This window comes from Aotus nancymaae, unplaced genomic scaffold (assembly GCF_030222135.1).
Source record: "Aotus nancymaae isolate 86718 unplaced genomic scaffold, 86718_ANA_hifiasm-v0.15.2.pri h1tg000089l, whole genome shotgun sequence".
In the NCBI taxonomy this organism is placed as follows: domain Eukaryota; kingdom Metazoa; phylum Chordata; class Mammalia; order Primates; family Aotidae; genus Aotus; species Aotus nancymaae.
Window position 1 is genome coordinate 8,891,862 of NW_026988504.1, and position 18,118 is coordinate 8,909,979.

Here is an 18,118-nt window from a genome sequence, read left to right on the forward strand (position 1 = left end):
GCTCTGTGACCCAGGCTAGAGTGCAGTGGTGTGATCTTGGCTCACTGCAACCTCTGCCTCCCAGGTGCAAGTGATTCTCCTGCCTCAGCCTCCGAAGTAGCTGGGATTACAGGCATCCGCCACCACAACTGGCTAATTTTTGTATTTTTAGTAAAGACAGGGTTTCGCCATGTTGTCCAGGCTGGTCTGGAGCTCCTGACCTCAGGTGATCCACTCGCCTTGGCTTCCCAGAGTGCTGGGATTACAGGTGTGAGCCACCTCCCAAAGTGCTGGGATTACACCTGGTCCATCCTTTATTTTCATCTGCTAAACCTGGCAACCCTGATGATTGGAGACTTCCCAGGGTTGGGCCAGCTGCGGCTCCTCCCGGCTCCGCTCTGCAGCGCTGGGAACCAGCCTGCTTTCTGGTCTCCCGGGGAGCAAGGGCGATGCCAAGCGCCTTGGATGCTGCTCTGAGAAGCCTGTGCATCCACAATCAAGGAAGCGTCCTTGGTAATGGGGAGATTTACCATCTGAAGGGCACCCCTCCCACTCCTAGGTGTGATTAGTTCCTAAGCACTTTTCTAGCAAGTGCCCTGTGTTTGTTCAGGGACATGGGAGGAGGCCTCCATCAATTCTCTCCCCTTCCCACCGCCCCTCGTCCCCCAGAGATTTAGAGTCAGGAGGTGATCTTCCCGCTCCCTTCCATTACTTTAGCGCCTGAGTTACTGAGCCATTATCCCTTTAAGAGTTCTTCATTTGACCTCAGGCAACAAAATCCAAGGAGCTGCAGAAAAGGCTTCCCTCTGCTCCTGGGCAGTACCTGCCCACTGGACTCTTCATTCATTTAGCTCCTTTATGGGCTGCCTCTGCCGCTCATGGCTAAACAACCTTGGGTGAGACCTTAACCTCTCTGAGATTTATTTTCCTAATCTGTAAAATAAGGTGGTTGAAATAGATGCTTTCTAAGGTCCCTCATTTTCTGTGATTTCTTGCAGCCAATCTGAAGACAAAGCCCCCCATCCCAATATAATGGAGTCAAAAGGCCATGGTCCAGCCCAAGGGGCCGTCAGCTCCCGCCAGCTCACCTCCCCAAACCTTGACCTGCCTCATCATGCAAAGCCAGCAACTCAGGAGGCGGGAAATTGACAAAGTTAATAGAAGACAGGAAAGGACAGACTTGGGTTGAGCTTCTCTCGTTCAATGAACAACGTGCATGAGGAATTGATTTCTCCCACCCCCTGTTTACTGTGGTCTGCCGCCTCTGGTGCAGGGAAGAAAGGCTTTGCCTGGAGATCAGCCGTTCCGCGGTGAGACAGCAATTTGCCCAACGTGTTTGTTATTTTGGGAGCCCGAGCACCGTTCACAATAACTCGATTCCCTCTCCTTTGTTTTTCTTTGGCTTGCTTCTTTTTTCCTATAGACAAACAGAGTCTCGGGGGAAGATCAATTCCTCCTCCTTTGTAGGTTCCGGGCTCTGCGGAGGTCTCGGGGAGGGGCCGCAGGTCTCGGCAGGCCTGCTCTGGTGGGAATGCTGCAGGCGCCTCTGTCTATCCAGAGGGGCACTTTTTTGGCTGAGGACGTGAGCCTCCCAGCCAGGAGTCCAAATGGCTGAGGGGCCCTGAGGAGCCCCAGCGACACTTTCGCAGGCTGGGGTACCAGCCATTCCTGCTCATGCCTTGGTCTCTGAGTAATCAAGATGGCCGGTGTGGGGGAAGGGAGAGCAGGTGGCTCTGTTAAGGATGAAACTAAATGAATGTGTTTTCAAAGGTTCCCGCCAGGCCCCAGCAGGATTCTGCAAAACTCTAATCCTATTTTGTAAATAGATGAAATTGCCTTCTCTTTTTTAACCCATTGGCGATACAAACCCAGCTGTTCTGTGTCTTAATGCCCTGGGTGAGAGGGGGAGGCTGAGCTGTCGATTTGCCCCGGCTTGTGGATGAGGTAAGGGAGGCATAGCGAGGTGAAGGCCCCAGAGACCTGGGCTGTTTGTCTCTGAAGCTTGGACTAGTTGATACCCAAACCAGTGGTCGGTTCGTCTGATTCAGAATTAGACATTGCAGACCCAGCGGGACACCGTGAGGAAGAGTACTGGTGCCTCCTCTGAATCCGTTCTGAGTCTGTTCTGACTAAGGATCTGGGTTGATGTTCTTGGGACAGAGACTGGGGCCACCTATAACTGTTGCATTTCCAAAAGTGACAGGGTGACCTCAGCCAAACACCTGGCAGCAGAGCCTCAGTGCAGGGACTGGGCATTGTCCCGGGGCAGTGGAGCTGCTGAAAGATGTGAAGGCTGGATGCAGTGGCTCACACCTGTAATCTCAGCCCTTTGGGAGGCCGAGACAGGTGGATCACTTGAGCCTAGGAGTTTGAGACCAGCCTGGGTAATATAGCAAAACCCTGTCTCTACCAAAAAAAAAAAAAAAAAAAAAAAATTAGCTGGGCCTGGTGGCACCCACCTATTGTCCCAGCTACTGGGGAGGTAGAGGTGGGAGGATCACTTGAGCCCAGGACTTCAAGACCAGCCTGGCAAACATGGTGAAACCCTGTCTCTACAAAAAATACAAAAATTAGCCAGGTGTGGTGGTGCATGCCTGTGGTCCTAGCTAGCTGGGAGGCTGAGGCCGAAAGATCACCGGAACCGGAAGGTCGAGGTTGCAGTGAGCTGTGATTGCACCACTGCACTCCAGCCTGGGAGACAGAGTGAGACCCTGTTTCAAAATAAAAAAAAAAAGAAAAAAAGAAGTTAAGCAGGGCACAGCTTGATGGCATGTGTGTCTTAGATGCCTTTGTAGGATGGAAGACCAGGTGGCAGCTCTGTGGGAACCCAGCTCAGAGTGATGGTGGTGGCCTTGGCAGGTGTCGCCTGAGGGCTGGACATGGGCTCTAGGCCTGTTAAGGATGGTGGGCTGTGCCTGGGTGGTGTCTGCTTGGGCACTGGGTGGTCGAAGGTGTCATCTGCTATCGTAAGGAGTGCAGAGGAGGAGTCAGTTTGATGGGTGGAATTTGTGACGTCCAACATTTAAGGTCTCTGGAACTCAGTGCAAGGTCTGGACACCCGCGTCATTGCTGACACAGAAGGCATGGCATGAAGACCGGCACTTGTCCAGAAGCAGAGAAAGAGGGTCATCAGATTGGAGCAATTTTGATGACACATTCATTAAAACCTGTTGAATTGTTCACTTAAAGTGGTGAATATTGTGATGTTTAAATTATACCCATTAAAGTTGCTTTCTTTTCTCTTTTAAAGAAAAGACAACGAGGATGGAGCAGCCGGAGGGGTAGAAATGGGAGCACGTGGTCTTGCAAGAAGCAGGGAGAGTCTGCTCCCCTCTAGAGCAGGTGAGCGGGGTCAAAGGGCTGGATGGTTCTGTCTTACTCAGCAGCAGGCAGCTGCCACAACCCTCGGCCAAGCAGTCCCAGGGAGGAGGTGAGAGCAGGAACTTGATCACAGTAGACTTGGGGGGTGTGGTAGGGGGTCAGATTGGGTCTTTGAGATTTTTAAGTCATTTCCTAGACCTTTGCCATCTCCTGCCCTCAACGACTGAGCTCAGGAAAGCAGAATGAATTACTGGTGTTCAGTAATTCACCAATAATTAGGGACATCTACTGACTGGAGTTTGGGGACTCTCAGGACTAATTGTGAAGGGAAGTACCAGGTGTCAAAAGTTATTTATTTTTAGTTGTGGGGTCCATGTGCAGGATGTGCAGGTTTGTTACATAGGTAAACGTGTGCCATGGTGGTTTGCTGCACCTGTCAACCCATCACCTAGATTTTAAGCCTAGCATGCATTAGCTATTTTTCCTAATGCACTCCCTTTCCTCACCCCAGCTCCCAACAGGACCCCCATTGTGTCCATGTGTTCAGCTCCCGCCTGTGAGAACATACAGTGTTTGCTTTTCTGTTCCTGCATTAGTTTGCTAAGGATAACGGCTTTCAGCTTCATCCATGTCCCTGCAAAGGACGTGATCTCATTCCTTTTTATGGCTGCATAGTATTCCATGGTGTATATCTACCACATTTGTCAAAAGCTACTTTAAAGAAACAACGTAATTCGTAGAACAAGAGTTGTCATCGTACAGAGAGAGGGATGACTTGCTAGTGGGCCAGGAGCACTCCCTGGCTTGCGTTCCTCACCTCCAAGCAGCGCCCTGACAGCCCTGTGTGATCAGGCAGGAAAAGAAGGACTGGGGACAGCTGGAGCTTTCTCGGGGGGCTGCTGCTGCAGGGAGGAGGTGTCACCATGTGGCTTAAATGGCTGCTGGGGGACTGTACTCACTGGCTCTCCTCTCAGCCTTCTCTTCCTTCCCCTCTCCATTCTTTGAAGCTCCAAAGTCTTTTCTGAACTTCTTCAGTGACTCAAGGCTGGGTGCAATCGACAGCTGGAATGAGGTCTTTTCTGGGAAGCCACAGGGTATGGGGCTGAGTGAGGAAGACAGCACCTGCCTGGCTTCCAGAATACTGGTGGGACTTTGCCCAAGGCATCCCCTGCAGCCTGTCCCAGGCCAAGAGCCACCTGGGGCTCCATGGAGCCTGGCGGGAGGTAGACCGATTTCCCAAAGGTCATTTCCCTGGAATCCAATTCACCCCATGTCTGGTCCTCCAAAGGGTCCGTTTGCTGAATTTTCTTGCTGCCTTCACCTCTTCCATTTTTGTTGACTGGTTTTCATTTTGTCTTCGTAACAGCATTTGAAGGGATTGACCTACAGCCGATAAGAGGTTCTTTAGGTTGTTAGACCCAGGAGCTCACACAGGCTATTTCATGTAATGAGGTTTATGGACAGACAAGGCAATATGAAGACAGAAACCTCATGGGGACCTGGGAGCAGCCAGACTGTCAGGAAAGAGCAGGAAAAGAAATGCAGCCAGCATCCTGGCTCCCGGGATGAAGGCCGTTTGGGATCGTGGTGGCTCTGGGAGCCAGGTGTCCTTACCACCCAACAGGGAGGATGCATCCTGGTCCTTACTAATGAGTGAACACATCTGCGGCAGCTTGACCAGGTGGCTGTCGGGTGGCATGCAACACAAGGGCAGAAACCTTGCCCCACTCCTTACTGTGTGCCCAGTGCTGGCACGCAGCAGGTGCTCAAGGATGTTGGTGCACATAAAGCTGGCCAGCTCCTCTCCTGGGCTCTTCCCCTGTATTCTGAGGTTAGTTCTGATTCAGATCTGCCTGGCTACATGGGTTTCAGGGCAATACACCCACATTCTTCTGCAAAGCCTCCTTGCATCCCAGGAATCAGACAGGTGGGGACAGCCTGGAGGTTCCTGTCTCCTCTCTACCAAGCCCAAGCCCCTAGAGTTTCCTGGGCACACCCAGGATGACAGGCCACTGTGGAAAAGTACTTCATGCCCACTTCCACCCCTGGGCCCCTGCCCCTGGGATGGTCTGTCTGCAGTAGGACTGCTGGGTTTAAGTTCTTTTTCTGAGAAATAGTTGTGGCTTTGCCCCTCAGGAGGCTGGTATCTTTGGAGCCCTGATGCCCCCTACCCACCAGCCACCAGATAATGGGAAATCATTTCTGGTGGGCGGAAGCAGCGTGGGGCCTTCTGTACACCAGAGTTGTTGCTGCGTGACTGCACAAAGGGAAATGTAGGGCAACAGCCCTTCCGGCTCGCCACTCATGCTGCTGAGAACAGCACCAACCAGAAAATACCCGCTAATGGCCTTCTCCCAATCTCCTTCTAGATAATGATAAATTATGTGTATTTTTAGTTTGGAATTGAATTTCATTTCTCCATTGCTGGTGTGTTTCAGGTGTTTTTTTTTTCCTTCTCCCTTGGGGTCGGAAAACTAGACGTTTGTGCATTTACTGTGTGCATTTATTCCTTGCCAAAAATTGACATATGGACTCATTAATTCCTTCACACTTGTTCTCACCACCCCCCAAATACGCATCTGGCTGGACCAGGAAGGGAGCCGTATCCGAGAGGGCTCTTCTGAAGGAATCCCACAGACCTGGGGAACAGGTGTGTCCTGGAAGCAGGAGACTGGCCCCTCTCAGTGACCATTGGTTCCCACACTTGAGTGTGCCTCCCGATTCAGTAGGTTGGGATAGAATGCAAGAAGGTGCATTTCTGATGAGCTTTCAGGTGACATGGATGCTGCCAGGTCAGGGGACCGCACTTTGAGAACCACTGACCTAAATCCTTCCTCCCGAAAATGTGTTCATAGAACCAGCAGCATCAGTATCACCTGGGAGCTTGTTATAGATGAAGACTCTTGGGCCCTCACCCCAGTCTAATAAGAATTTTCATTGTAATGCAATCCCAGGTGATTTGAATGTATATTACAGTTTCAGAAACACTGGCCTAAATGATTTCTCAAAACGCCTTTCAGCCCAGTGGCCTCGACCTTGGTTGAAAGATTAGAATCACATGGGGGAGATGTTAGCATGTCTCTAAGCCCAGGCTGCACCCCAGACCAATTAAGCCAGCATTTCTGGGGCTGAAGCCCAGGCATCTGCGTCTTTAAAAGGCTTCCTAAGTGAGTCCACGTGCAGCCGTATCTGAGAACCACTGTTCTAGCTGGAGGAATCAAATCAGAAGGAAATCTCATCCAGCCCTGACCTTGAACGGAGAAGGGAAGAGTTATTCCTCCATGGCCGCTCATCCATACCTGTGTTTCTGGTCCAGAGAGAGTTCAGCCTTGCTTGAGTCATGGCTGCCCATCTTTCCAGTGTGCCTCGCATGGGTTTTGGGAGCCAGTGGCTGCGGAAGTGCATTCTCTCTGATTTCAGTTTAGCCAACTACGGTGGGTGGGAAGCCGGCGAAACATCCAGGGTTGGCCAAGCCAGCCTTTGCTCACCTCTTTGGCCTAATTTAGAGAAGGGCCCACTTGCTGCAGTTCTGAATTTCACTACGTAAGTCCTTTGAATTAAATCCAGAATCTCAAATACCAAGCGAATCTACTAGGACTCTCCCCATACTGTGTCCATGGCAGACATCACCAATTGATCAGAGCACTCCCTCTCATTGAGCCCAGAGGTGGCTTCGGAAGACTTACTCCTAGTCTTTCTTGGGTGCTCTAGGCAGCTGGGGTCAGCTAGACTTGGCATGGGAGATGGAAGCCATTTGCCTTCCTGGGTCGAAAACATCAGCCCCTCTCACAGGAAGACATACCTGGGGTGAGAGTATCATGGTCTCATTGAGTAATCCATACATTAGTAATACACACTCTAGCAAGTCATACTCTGGTATGAATTACTTATCTGCTCCTTTCCAGGGTTAATCTAGAGCAGGGTTCTAAGTGGGTGGGAAGGTGGTAGCAGGGAGGGAGGTCTGAAAGGTGAGCTCCTGTTCTGGGAGGCAGTGCTGGGAAGCCCAAGTCAGCACTGGGTTTTGGGGGAAAAGAAGAGGATCTCTTCTTCTCTGTCTTCCCCTCCTCCTGCCTCCAGTGCTAGAAGGTTTTGGCTGAGAGGACCCAGGGGTGAACTTCTCTTACCCCCTTCTCTGTCCCTGGGACTGGGGCTCCGTCGGACCATTTCAGGAAGGCTCTTGTCTCTTCTAACATGCATTTCATTGCAGACAGTTCTTAGACTCGGCCAGGATGGTATGGATGTGCGGAAAACAAGCAGGGGGTTGGTGGAGGTAGAGATCCCCGGGCAGAGCCTGGGGTCCTGGGCAGGAAGCGGCCCTGGAGGCTCTCGTGGATGGCAGTGGGACACAGCAAGGCCAGCCTGAGGCGCTGCTCTATCCAGCTGTGGGCTGGGGTGGGGCGTGTGTTGGGGAGGAAGGACTAGCAGCACTCCTCCACCAATCCCGATCTCAGCTCCTCCCCAGAGTGGACCCAAGGAAAAGGAAATGATGTGAGAAGAAAGCAAAGAACAAATACTGGAGTGTGTCCACCAGAGCAGTGGGAGCCTGCTCAGTGGAGGGGAGTGTGGTGAACAGGGGGAGCGCAGCATCTGAGCCCACAGGCAGGAGAGGGGATATGACTTTCAGGAAGAGAAGAAAAGAAGGAAATAAAAGAGATGAGCATGAAGAGGCTTCTCCTCCAGGGCCGTGCATTGATTCGTCCATCCACGAATGTAATATTTCTCATCAAACACCTACTCCCGAAAAGGCTGGAAGCTGTTCAGCCCTTTCCCATATGGAGGAGTCCACTCTGTAAGGGAGGAAAGGAGTGACTTGAAGGCCATCTTGGTGCCATAGAGTTTGGGGGCAGAGGGGGTCTCACCAGCTCCATACATATGAGGCACTTGTATAGCCTGGAGATGGAGACCCTCAGGTGGCTGGTTCAGCCAAGAGCTTGGTCTTCAGAAAAGTGATGAAGCCTGGATCCTGGACTCCACTTGCCCCAGCCCATATGGCAGGCAGCCAGTTGGATGTGTGGTCAGTAGCAGACCCTCAAGGTCAAAGGATGCTAAACTAATGGAGCTTGGAGCGTCCTCCAAATAGTCTGCCAAGTCACGGGGAGCTGAAGAAGAAGGGAGGTTAGGCACAAGCAGCCCTAATTGCATTTCACGACCTGATGTTCATGCCGCAGAGGATGCTGGCCACTGCCGCCTGCCCGCTTCACTTCTCACCCCTTCTCTCCCCTTTCCTTCTCCTCTCCTCTGCCTGACAGGCCCAGTGGCCTCTGAACTGCCCCTTTGCTGCTGGGGAGATCAAATGGAGAAGCTGACCCCGACCTCTTTGTCTAAGAGCCTTCCTTCCTTCCATATTCTATTTGTGGGCTTTGGGGAAGAGGTTGGCAATCTCAGGTTCCATGAGTGTCCCCTGCAAGAGTGAAGGGCAGCGGCATGAACAGGCTGGGTTGTGGGTCTTGGAGAAATGGTCGGAGGCGATTTAGGTGGGTGGAGAAGAGCCTTGTCTGGCTTTCTGGCTTTGTCCCTAGCATCTTACCCCCAGCTTTTCTGGCAGTTAATAAGAAACTAAGTGTGGGATTGTTTTGTTTCTGTGTGTGGCTGTGCAAGCAGAGCTTTGGATCTGTATGTAGTTTGACAGTGTGTACATGTGTGCATGCATGCGTGTATGTATATGTGTGCACACATGTGTGCATGTATATATGTGCACACGTGTGTATGTATATATGAGCATACATGTGTGTGCATGTGTATATATGCATATGTGTGAATCTGCCTACATGCCTGTGCATGTGTGCATGTGTGTATGTGTGTGTGTTCCAGAATATCTGTTTATCTGCCATGCCTGAGGACATGTGTTGGGGTGAAGCTGTCTGCATGGACCAGGTCCCATGGATCTGGAACAGAGGAGAGGTCACCTCTGGAAGTAGAAACAGGTTGCAGTCCTCCTGAGAGGGAACAGATTTAGCAGCTGGAGTTGTTTCTCCATCCCTTAGGTGTGGAGCTCAGTGGCGCCCTGCCCTGCCCCACTGAATGATGCTTTCCCTGAGAAGAAACTGAGGATAGATTTAGTGAGGTGGTCCCACTATGAGGTGAGGCAGGGGTCTTGATGACCTCCGACAAGCCCCAGCTCACCTGGACAACCCCATCCACATCCTGGGCCTCTGCAGCCTGGCCCAGGCTCCCCTCATGTCCTAGGACCATCCCAGCCACAGCGCTCATGGACAGAGCTCTGCTGACTTTCAGTGACCTTGACTCTTCACCCTCCCCGCTTGGAGAGAGAGGCTTCTGCACCACATGGTCTGTCTTTGCCACTCCAGAGCCAGCCTTTAAAATAACCAGCTTCATCTCTGCTGCGATGGGAGTCTGAGGGGTTGAGAAGCGATGCCTTCCATTTCCATTTTTGACGACAGCACCAAATGCGGCGATCCATCTGCCCCTCCTCCTACCCCACCCCTATCCCATCCCTCAGAGTCCCCAGGAGCCCCTTCTTCCTCCTGCTCCCAGGCCTCCTGCCTGCACTTCCCAGGCTGCCAGCAAAGCCCATCCTGCTTGGAGGGATTGACCAGTTTGTTGGGGAGAGTATTTATTTCAGGAGACATTTCACCTCCGCTTTGCTGCGCTTGGCTTATTATCCATAAATATCAACTAGCAGAAAAGAGGTGGCCTCTGAAAGGAGAAGTGGATGTTTTGGAGAGAGACCAAGAGCAGACAAATTGCCAGGGAAATGAGGGAACCAGTCACAGGGCCTCTCTAGTGCCGTCCTAAGAGGCCCTGGATGTGCCCTGCTGCTGAGCCAGGCCTGGCCGTAGCAGTGTGTCCACTGTGCAGGGCCTGTGCCCTCGAGGACCTGGGTCTCCTGGAGCTTGATCATAAACCTAAAATCCAGCCAGGAGGCAGTGGGGCAGGCAGGGGGTGTGTGGAGGGGGTGGTTAGGAACCAGGGTTGAGGGGCTGTGGCTTGCAGGGGCTTCATGGCAGAGGTGACTGTTGGAAGGGTCTTGCTGATTGAGTGAAGAGGAAGGGCATCCCAGGAGGGGGAAGAGCAAAGGCATAGGGGCCTCACCCACCCTGCTTGGATAGAGAGGCTTCTGCACCACACGGTCTGTCTGTCGTGCAGACACGGGGAGGGAAGGGTGGATGAAGAACCGAGCCTAGGAAGGAGGTAGGAAAAGCCCACAGGCAGTGCTGGGCTTTGATGTCTGGGTTTCCAAACCACGCAGGGGAGTCAGAGTGACTCCTTTTAGGACTCTTTGGGGAGTGAGCTTTGAGGGTGGTGGTGATCTGAGGTTCCCTGCCTCAGCCAGGACAGATCATGCAGCTGACAAGGCACACCCTGCCTGGGGATCACCCTTCTCTGATTTCGCGTGGGAGTCCACTGTCTCCCAGCTGTGGCCTCTGCAGGAGGGAAAGGGAGCCGACTTCGTCGACCCGTCCCTGAGCGGGGAGCACTGTGCTGGGTGCCATTTGGTCTCTCCTGGTGTCCTCTGGGCGGCCCCTGAGGCAGGCATGTTGACGTCCACCCAGCAGAGAGGGAGATGGACTCAGAGGATGCAGAGATGGCCTGTGGGTGCACAGCTCCAACCGCAGTCTGGGATTCCCAGGCAGGGCGGTGGGACAGGGACACCTTCATCGAGGATGTGTTCTTGGCTACCAGTGCAGTTCGGCGAGGACACCTTCTTTCTCTTCTTGCCTGCCTTGGGAATGAACATTTCCTCTGGAGGCCTTAGAAACAAGGCAGAATCTTACTGGGGTGCTCAGACTAAGGTGACCCTGCCTGGAGGGGAGTGGAGGGGACAGTGTGAGACCTTCCCAGCCAGGAGGGAGATGCAGCCAGGCGGCCCCGTGTCCCCCGTGGAGCCAGGGGAGCAAACCCCCTGCATGCTCTCAGTAAGACCTGTGTGGGAGGCAGTGGGGGGACCTTCAGAGGGACTATGTTATGGAGGAGTGTGTGTGTGTGCGTGTGTGTGTGTGTGTGTGTAGGAGAGTGTGTGAGCATGTGTGTGAGTAGGACCGTATGTGAGAGTGTTGGTGAGTGTGTGAATGTGAGTGTGCAGGCGTGAGTGTGTGTGAGCATGTGTGAGCATGCAAATGTGTGTGAGAGAATATGTGTGAGTGAGTGTGAATCTGTGTGCAAGCCTGAGTGTGAGCATATGTGAGTGAATGCGTGTGAGCTAGTGTGAGTGTGTGAATGTGTGAAAGTGTGTGTGAGTGGTCTGTGTGACTGTGTGAGCCTGTGTGTGTGTGTGAGCATGAGATTGTGAATGTGTCTGAGTGTTAGTATGTGTGGGTGAATTGTGAATGTATCACATGCGCTAGTGTGCATCTGCATGAATGTGTCTGTGTCTGTAAATTGTGAGAGCGTGTGTTTCTGTCAGTGTGATGTGCATTTGTTTCTGTGTCACTGTGTGTGTAACCACATCTATGAGTGTGTCGGTGTGTGATGAGCATGAGTGCATGTGTGTGTATCTGCGAGTGTGTGTCAATGTGTCTGTGTGTGCAAATGTGTCTAAGTACCAGTGTGTGTGTGTGTGCATTTGTGAGGGTATGAGTGTCAGTGTGTGTCTGTGCGAGTACACATGTCTGTATGTCAGTGTGTGTCTGTGTGAGTACGCATGTCTGTATGTCAGTGTGTGTCTGAGTATGCATGTCTGTGTCAGTGTTTGTGTGAGTACGCATGTCTGTGTGTCAGTGTCTGTGAGTACGCATGTCTATGTGTGTCAGTGTGTCTGTGTGAGTACGCATGTCTGTGTGTCAGTGTGTGAGTACGCATGTCTGTGTGTGTCAGTGTGTGTCTGTGAGTACGCATGTCTGTGTCAGTGTGTGTCTGTGTGAGTACGCATGTCTGTGTGTCAGTGTGTGTGAGTACACGTCTGTGTGTGTCAGGGTGTGTCTGGTGGGTATGATTGTGCACCTGTGTGGATGTGTGTGAGTATGCAAGTGTGTGTGTGTTTACAGAGGCTGAACCTCACTGAGCATCATCCTCTGAGGACCAGGGCGAGCTGCCCTCAGCCAGTCCTGCCTGGACCCTTCCACACACTGAAGGCAGAGCCGCCCACTCATGGGTGAGCAGACCCGAGGGAGGGAGTCCCACACTGACCGTCAGCCCACGAGAACTTTCCCGGGGGAGGTGAGCGGCCCCTCCTCTTTGCTCTGAGATCCTCCTTCACCACCCTCCCACTCCCCTAATGCATCTGACCCCAGACCCCGATAGAGGTTGCTATTAAGGCCCCTCACTCTTCCTGAGCCCCTAGGGACAGGCATGGAACCCACACCTGACTAATCACAGGGCCCATTCCTCGAACAAAGGCGATCAGTCTGAGGCGGGTGGCGGGGCATGAGAGCAGGGCCAATCAGAGTCCTTCCTTTGAGACTGGGCCATGGATCCCGCCAGCAGGAAGTTTTCTCGGGGGATGCGGGAGTGGGAAGGTGTGAACGTGAGGTGTCTGGTGGCTGTCTCTATCAGCACGGAAGACAGCCTGTCTGCAACCAGAGACAAGCACGGAGGAAAAGTGGGTATGGGTGTGTGGGAGAGGAGACAGATGGATGGAGTCATGGATGGAGTTGTAGACACAGAGAGAATTGGCCACAAAGTCCTGATGCCCACATTTTTTTTTTTTTTGAGACAAGAGTTTTGCTCTGTCACCAGGCTGGAGTGCAGTGGTGCAATCTCGGCTCACTGCAACTACGACTCATAGGTTCAAGCGATTCTCCTGCCTCAGCCTCCCGAGTAGCTGGGACTACAGACATCTTCCGCCACGCCCAACTAATGTGTGTGTGTGTGTGTGTGTGTGTGTGTGTGTGTGTGTGTGTGTTTAGTAGAGACGGGGTTTCTCACTGTTGGTCTGGCTGGTCTCGAACTCCCGATCTCAGGTAATCCGCCCACCTTGGCCTCCCAAAGTGTTGAGATTACAGGCGTGAGCCACCGCGCCTGGCCCCCCACAGTCTTTTCTTTAATTCTGCGAGCTGTCCCAGAATCCTCTTAGCCACGAGAGCCAATAAATCCCCCTTTGGCTTAAGCTAGTTGAGTTCAGTTTCTGCCACTTGCCGATTCCAGAGTTCTGAGTTCTGAGGCCTCCACGGGGCTGTGTCCCTGGCACCGTGATCCTTATCTCTCGGCTGTGGGGGCAGCATTATCTGCATGGGCTCTTCTCTCCTTCCCCTGCAAAATGAGAGTCAGACGTCCTCTTTCAAGCGTCTCCGTCCCTCTCCCCTCCCCTGCTTGGTTGCTGATATGGTACGTGGTCTCCACCCTTGTCCCTGCTACAGAAATACAGTAGCATACTCTGAGAATTTCCCAAATGCCTGGGCATGGAAAAGGTTGAGAAACCCGGAGTGAAGACCTGACTCGGGTTCTCCTGGCACTCTGACATTGAGGGCTAAGGGAGCAGGACTGAGACGGACGAGAGTGTGGCCTCCTGGACCACAGCGTTCGTTTCATTCATTTTTGTGGAGATGGGGTGTCCCTGTGTTGCCCAGGCTGGTCTTGAATCCCAGCCTCAAGCAATCCTCCCTCCTCAGCCTCCCAAAGTGCTGGGGTTACAGTCACAGCACCCGGCTCCAGTGCTCTACTTTTTTTTTTTACGTGGAAGCTACTTCATTCACAACTTCCCTTCCTTCTCTCTCCCTGTTTATAGTCAATGACATGAATATTCATTATTGGGGTTTATTGATTTTATTTTTTTTTCCAAAATGGAAATATCTGGGATTTCCCCCCTCTTTATAAAAGTAATTCACAGTCATGATTATATAGTAAAATCAAACCAAGCTACAAAAAGTGGAGAATTTCCTGACTTCAGGGCTGGCCTGTGCTGTAATTAATGTTACCTGTGCCCTCCAAGATCTATCTTGAGCTTGGTTTCTCACATGAGTCCTTCCCCAAAAACTGTGTGCATCTCTCCCCTTCTGGCCACTCGGCCCCTCTGGTTTGCACGGCCTTGTTTGTCCCCAGACCACGTTCTAGAATCGTAGAATCCTGGCAAGAAAAAGGCAGCTCGTCCAGCCTTCTGTCCAGTAGAACAGCCCCAGCCAGAGCAACTGACAGATGGCGAGTCGCTGATGTCTGCACGTGGCCGAGCCCGGCAGCTCACTACCTTCTGCGGCTGCCCTTCTACCAAGGGGCAGCTCTAATTGCTGGAAAGTTCTTCCCTTTGTTTAGCTGAAATCTGGCACCAGGATGCCCTTGGTTGAAGGCCCGTCCTCTGGAACACCACAAAGTCAGTCTGTTCCTCTTCTACATGACGGTTTTCACACTGTTGAAGACAGGCCATCCCTTGTGGATTTGCTGTTTCCCTGGTTAAACACCCTGATTTCTGAAAAAACACATCAGAGGAAGAACAGCCCGAGCGCCCTCACTGACCTGGTTTTCTCCCGGTCATGCTCCCTGTCTTAGTCCATTTTGTGTTGCTATCACAGAATACCACAGACGGGTAATTTAGAAAGGAAAGAAATTTATTTCTTACAGTTTCGGAGGCTGGGGAGTCCAAGGTCATGGGCCCCGTGTCTGGTGAGAGCTTCTATGTTGCATCATCCGGTGGTGGAAGGCGCGAGAGAGTGTGAGGAAGCCAGAGGGCAAGCGGCAGTTGGATTCACTTTATAACAAGTCCACTCACAATAACTCACCTTTTCCTGGGATAACAACATTAATCCATTCATGAAGGCAGAGCCCTTATGACCTAATCCACTCTTTTTTTTTTTTTTGAGATGGAGTTTCGCTCTTGCTGCCCAGGCTAGAGTGCAGCGGCATGATTTCAGCTCACCGCAACCTCTGCCTCCTGGGTTCAAGCGATTCTCCTGCCTCAGCCTCCTGAGTAGCTGGGATTACAGGCATGCATCACCATGCCCGGCTAATTTTGTATTTTTAGTAGAAATGCAGTTTCTCCATGTTGGCCGGGCTGATCTCGAACTCCCAACCTCAGGTGATCCGCCCACCTTGGCCTCCCAAAGTGCTGGGATTGCAGACGTGAGCCACAGTACCCAACTCCTAATCTACTCTTAAGTGTCCCACCTCTCAACCCTGTTGTACTGGGGATTAAATTTCAAACACGTGAACTTTGCAGGGGACACATTAAAACCATAGCACCCTTTAGTATTCACCTTAAAGTGAGATACCTGGCCAGAGCCAAATTTTCCAGGGGAGTTTGACTCCAGGAATCAGCCAATGGGATGCGGTGATCCCACACAGCAAACTTGGCACTGCGTGTGCAACAAAATCACTAGTAGCAAATTACACAAATACCTGGGTCCCATCCCCAGAGATTCTGGATCAGTGAGTGTGGGGTTAAGCCCAGGAATGTGTACTTTTCAGAAGAGCTTCACAGCCCATTCTGTCCAACGGTCGTTTTTCTGCAGGCGAATAGAGATGGGCAGATCAGATGCCGGGCATGGCACTGTGAGGCCAACATAGGAGTCAGGACTCACTTATTTGCAAGTGGTAGAAATCCAACTTAATCAGCTTAAGCAAATGGGGAATGTATCGGTCCAGGAGCTCCAAGGGATTCTGGGACAGCGGTAGGAACCTGGCTTCAGGCACGAGACTGAGGATCCAAAGCTCTTGATCCTCTGCCTGTCATCTTTTGTTTGGTTTCATTCTGGAAAATGATCTCTCCGTGTGTTGAGAAACATGGCCACAAGTAGCCCAAATTCATATTCTCCAAGATTATCCACCTCAATTGGAATAGAAATTTTGTCTTTTAGTATCTTTAAGTTAATTCTAGAGAAGGATTTTTATTGGACCAACTTGAGTCTTCTTTTAACTGATCACTATGGAGTATTTTTATTGGATCATGGACTTACCACTTGCCTAGATTAAAGAAGGCTCAGTATTGGGTGAGGGAGAAGGAACCATCAGGAAAATGATGCCAGGCTCAAGCCCCCTATAGTCAACCTACACAAAGGGCTGGCTAGGTTTTTCTCAGGGGAAGAAAGCTTTATTGTAACTTTTAGATGGGGCACCATTCTTCTAGTAATAACCAGATCTTTTAGAGGCCTTAAGATCACCAGATTAGCATGATGCTACTGGGATGAAAATAAGCAGGAATGTTGGTTCAAATGCTAGTTCAGTCGTTTATGAAACTTGATTTATGCCTGCGGAGACTGGTGATCACATCTGCCTTGAATTAGGCTCCACTTGTTTCTCTGGCACAAACCTTGTCTCATCAGTCAGACTGAAAACAGCTCAAAGCCTGGAATTACAAGATACACAATTTTTATGCTTCTTGTTAAACTCAGTGTCCAGTATGTTGCTGTAACCAGGCTGGGTTTGGTTTCTCACATGATTCCTTCCCAGCAAACTTGTGCGGATCTCTTCCCTGCTGGCCACTTGGCCCCTCTGGTATGTATTGTTCCCAGACCAGTAAGTAGAATGCACATACTGTATTTCACCTCTTTAATGGACACAGCTTTTTGTCTGCCCACATTCTCCAGTTTGTGGTCCCGCCCGTGAAAGACCCAGGTTTGCTATGGTTTGAGTGCGTTCCTCAAAGTTCATGGATTGGAAACATAATTCCCAATGTGACACCGTTGAGAGGCAGGATCTGTAAGAGGTAATTAGATCATGAGGACTCTGCTTTCATGAATGGATTAATGGCCTTATCACAAGAGTGGGCTCCTGGTGAAGAGGATATGTTTTTCTCCGTTTCTCTCTTGCTTTTGCTCATGTGCACTCTCCTGCCCTCCTACCAACTACCATGGAATGATACAGTAAGAAGGTCCTCACAAAACGCCGACATCATGCTCTTGAACTTTTTGGCCTCCAGAATCATGAGTCAGATAAGCTATTGTTTAGGAATTTCCATGTCTGTTGTTTTCTGTTATAGCAACACAAAATGGACTAAGACAGAAAATTGGTACTGAGAAGTGGGACTGTTTTTTATAACAAATACTTGAAAATGTGGAAGCAGCTTTGGAACTGGGTAATGAGTAGAGGCTGGAAACATCTAGGGAAACTGGTTAGAAAAAGCCCAGATTGCCACGAATGGAGCATTAAGAGTGATTTGCAGAGGGCTCGGAAGAGGAGAAGAAATGCAGGTAAAGTCTGAAACTTCTTAGAGATTACTGAAGTGGTTGTGGTCAGAATGCTGGTATCAATGTGGATGGTAGAGGCCATTCTGATGAAGTCTGAGATGGAAATGAGGAAGAAGGTATTATCGGGAACTGGAGTAAAAGCTATCCTTGTTATAAAGTTGCAAAGAACTTGGCTGAATTATGTCCGTGCCTGACATATGGAAGGCAAAAATTAAGAGTGGTGAACTAGGATATATGGCAGAAGAAATTTTTAAGCAAAATAGTGAAGAAGCTGTCTGCTTTTAACCACATACAGTAAGATGCAAGAGGAAATAAATGACTTGAAGATGGAATTTATAATTAGCAGAAAAGAAGAAGAATGAAAAGATCTTAAAAATCTTCAGCCTGACCACTTAAAGAATGAGAATCGTGTTTAGAAGAGCAAACTAAGCACGCGGCTAGGTGACCGTTTACCAAGAAGATCAGTACTGAGAGAAGGAATTCACCAAGACAACGGGAGAATGAACCTACCGTGGTCTGAATGTCTCCTCCAAAAGTCACATTGAAATTTAGTTGTCAGTGTAACAGTATCGGGTGGCAGGAACTTTAAGAGGTAATTAGGTAATTAGGAGGGCTTTTTCCTCATGAATAGATAAATGCCATTATTACAGGAGTGGTTCAGTTGTTGCCAGATGGGCTCCTGATAAAGGGATAAGTTTTGCCCATTTCTTTCTGTCTTGTGTGCCAACTTCTGCTTCCCACCCGTCTACCTACCACAGGATGATCGTTGCCTGATGCCAGCATCATGCTTTTGGCCTTCCCAGCCT

At 50.8% G+C, this 18,118-nt stretch overlaps 1 long non-coding RNA gene across 1 annotated transcript in view; it reads left to right on the plus strand.

Annotated features, from left to right (window-relative positions):
- Positions 1–3,230: 3,230 nt before the first annotated feature.
- The window catches only part of LOC135271667 (uncharacterized), a 44,808-nt gene continuing 29,920 nt past the window's right edge, over positions 3,231–18,118 (plus strand). Inside the window, exons 1-2 of the long non-coding RNA XR_010339814.1 lie at positions 3,231–3,321; positions 14,239–14,334. This is a non-coding gene — a long non-coding RNA (uncharacterized LOC135271667). The remainder of the gene's footprint in view (positions 3,322–14,238; positions 14,335–18,118) is intronic.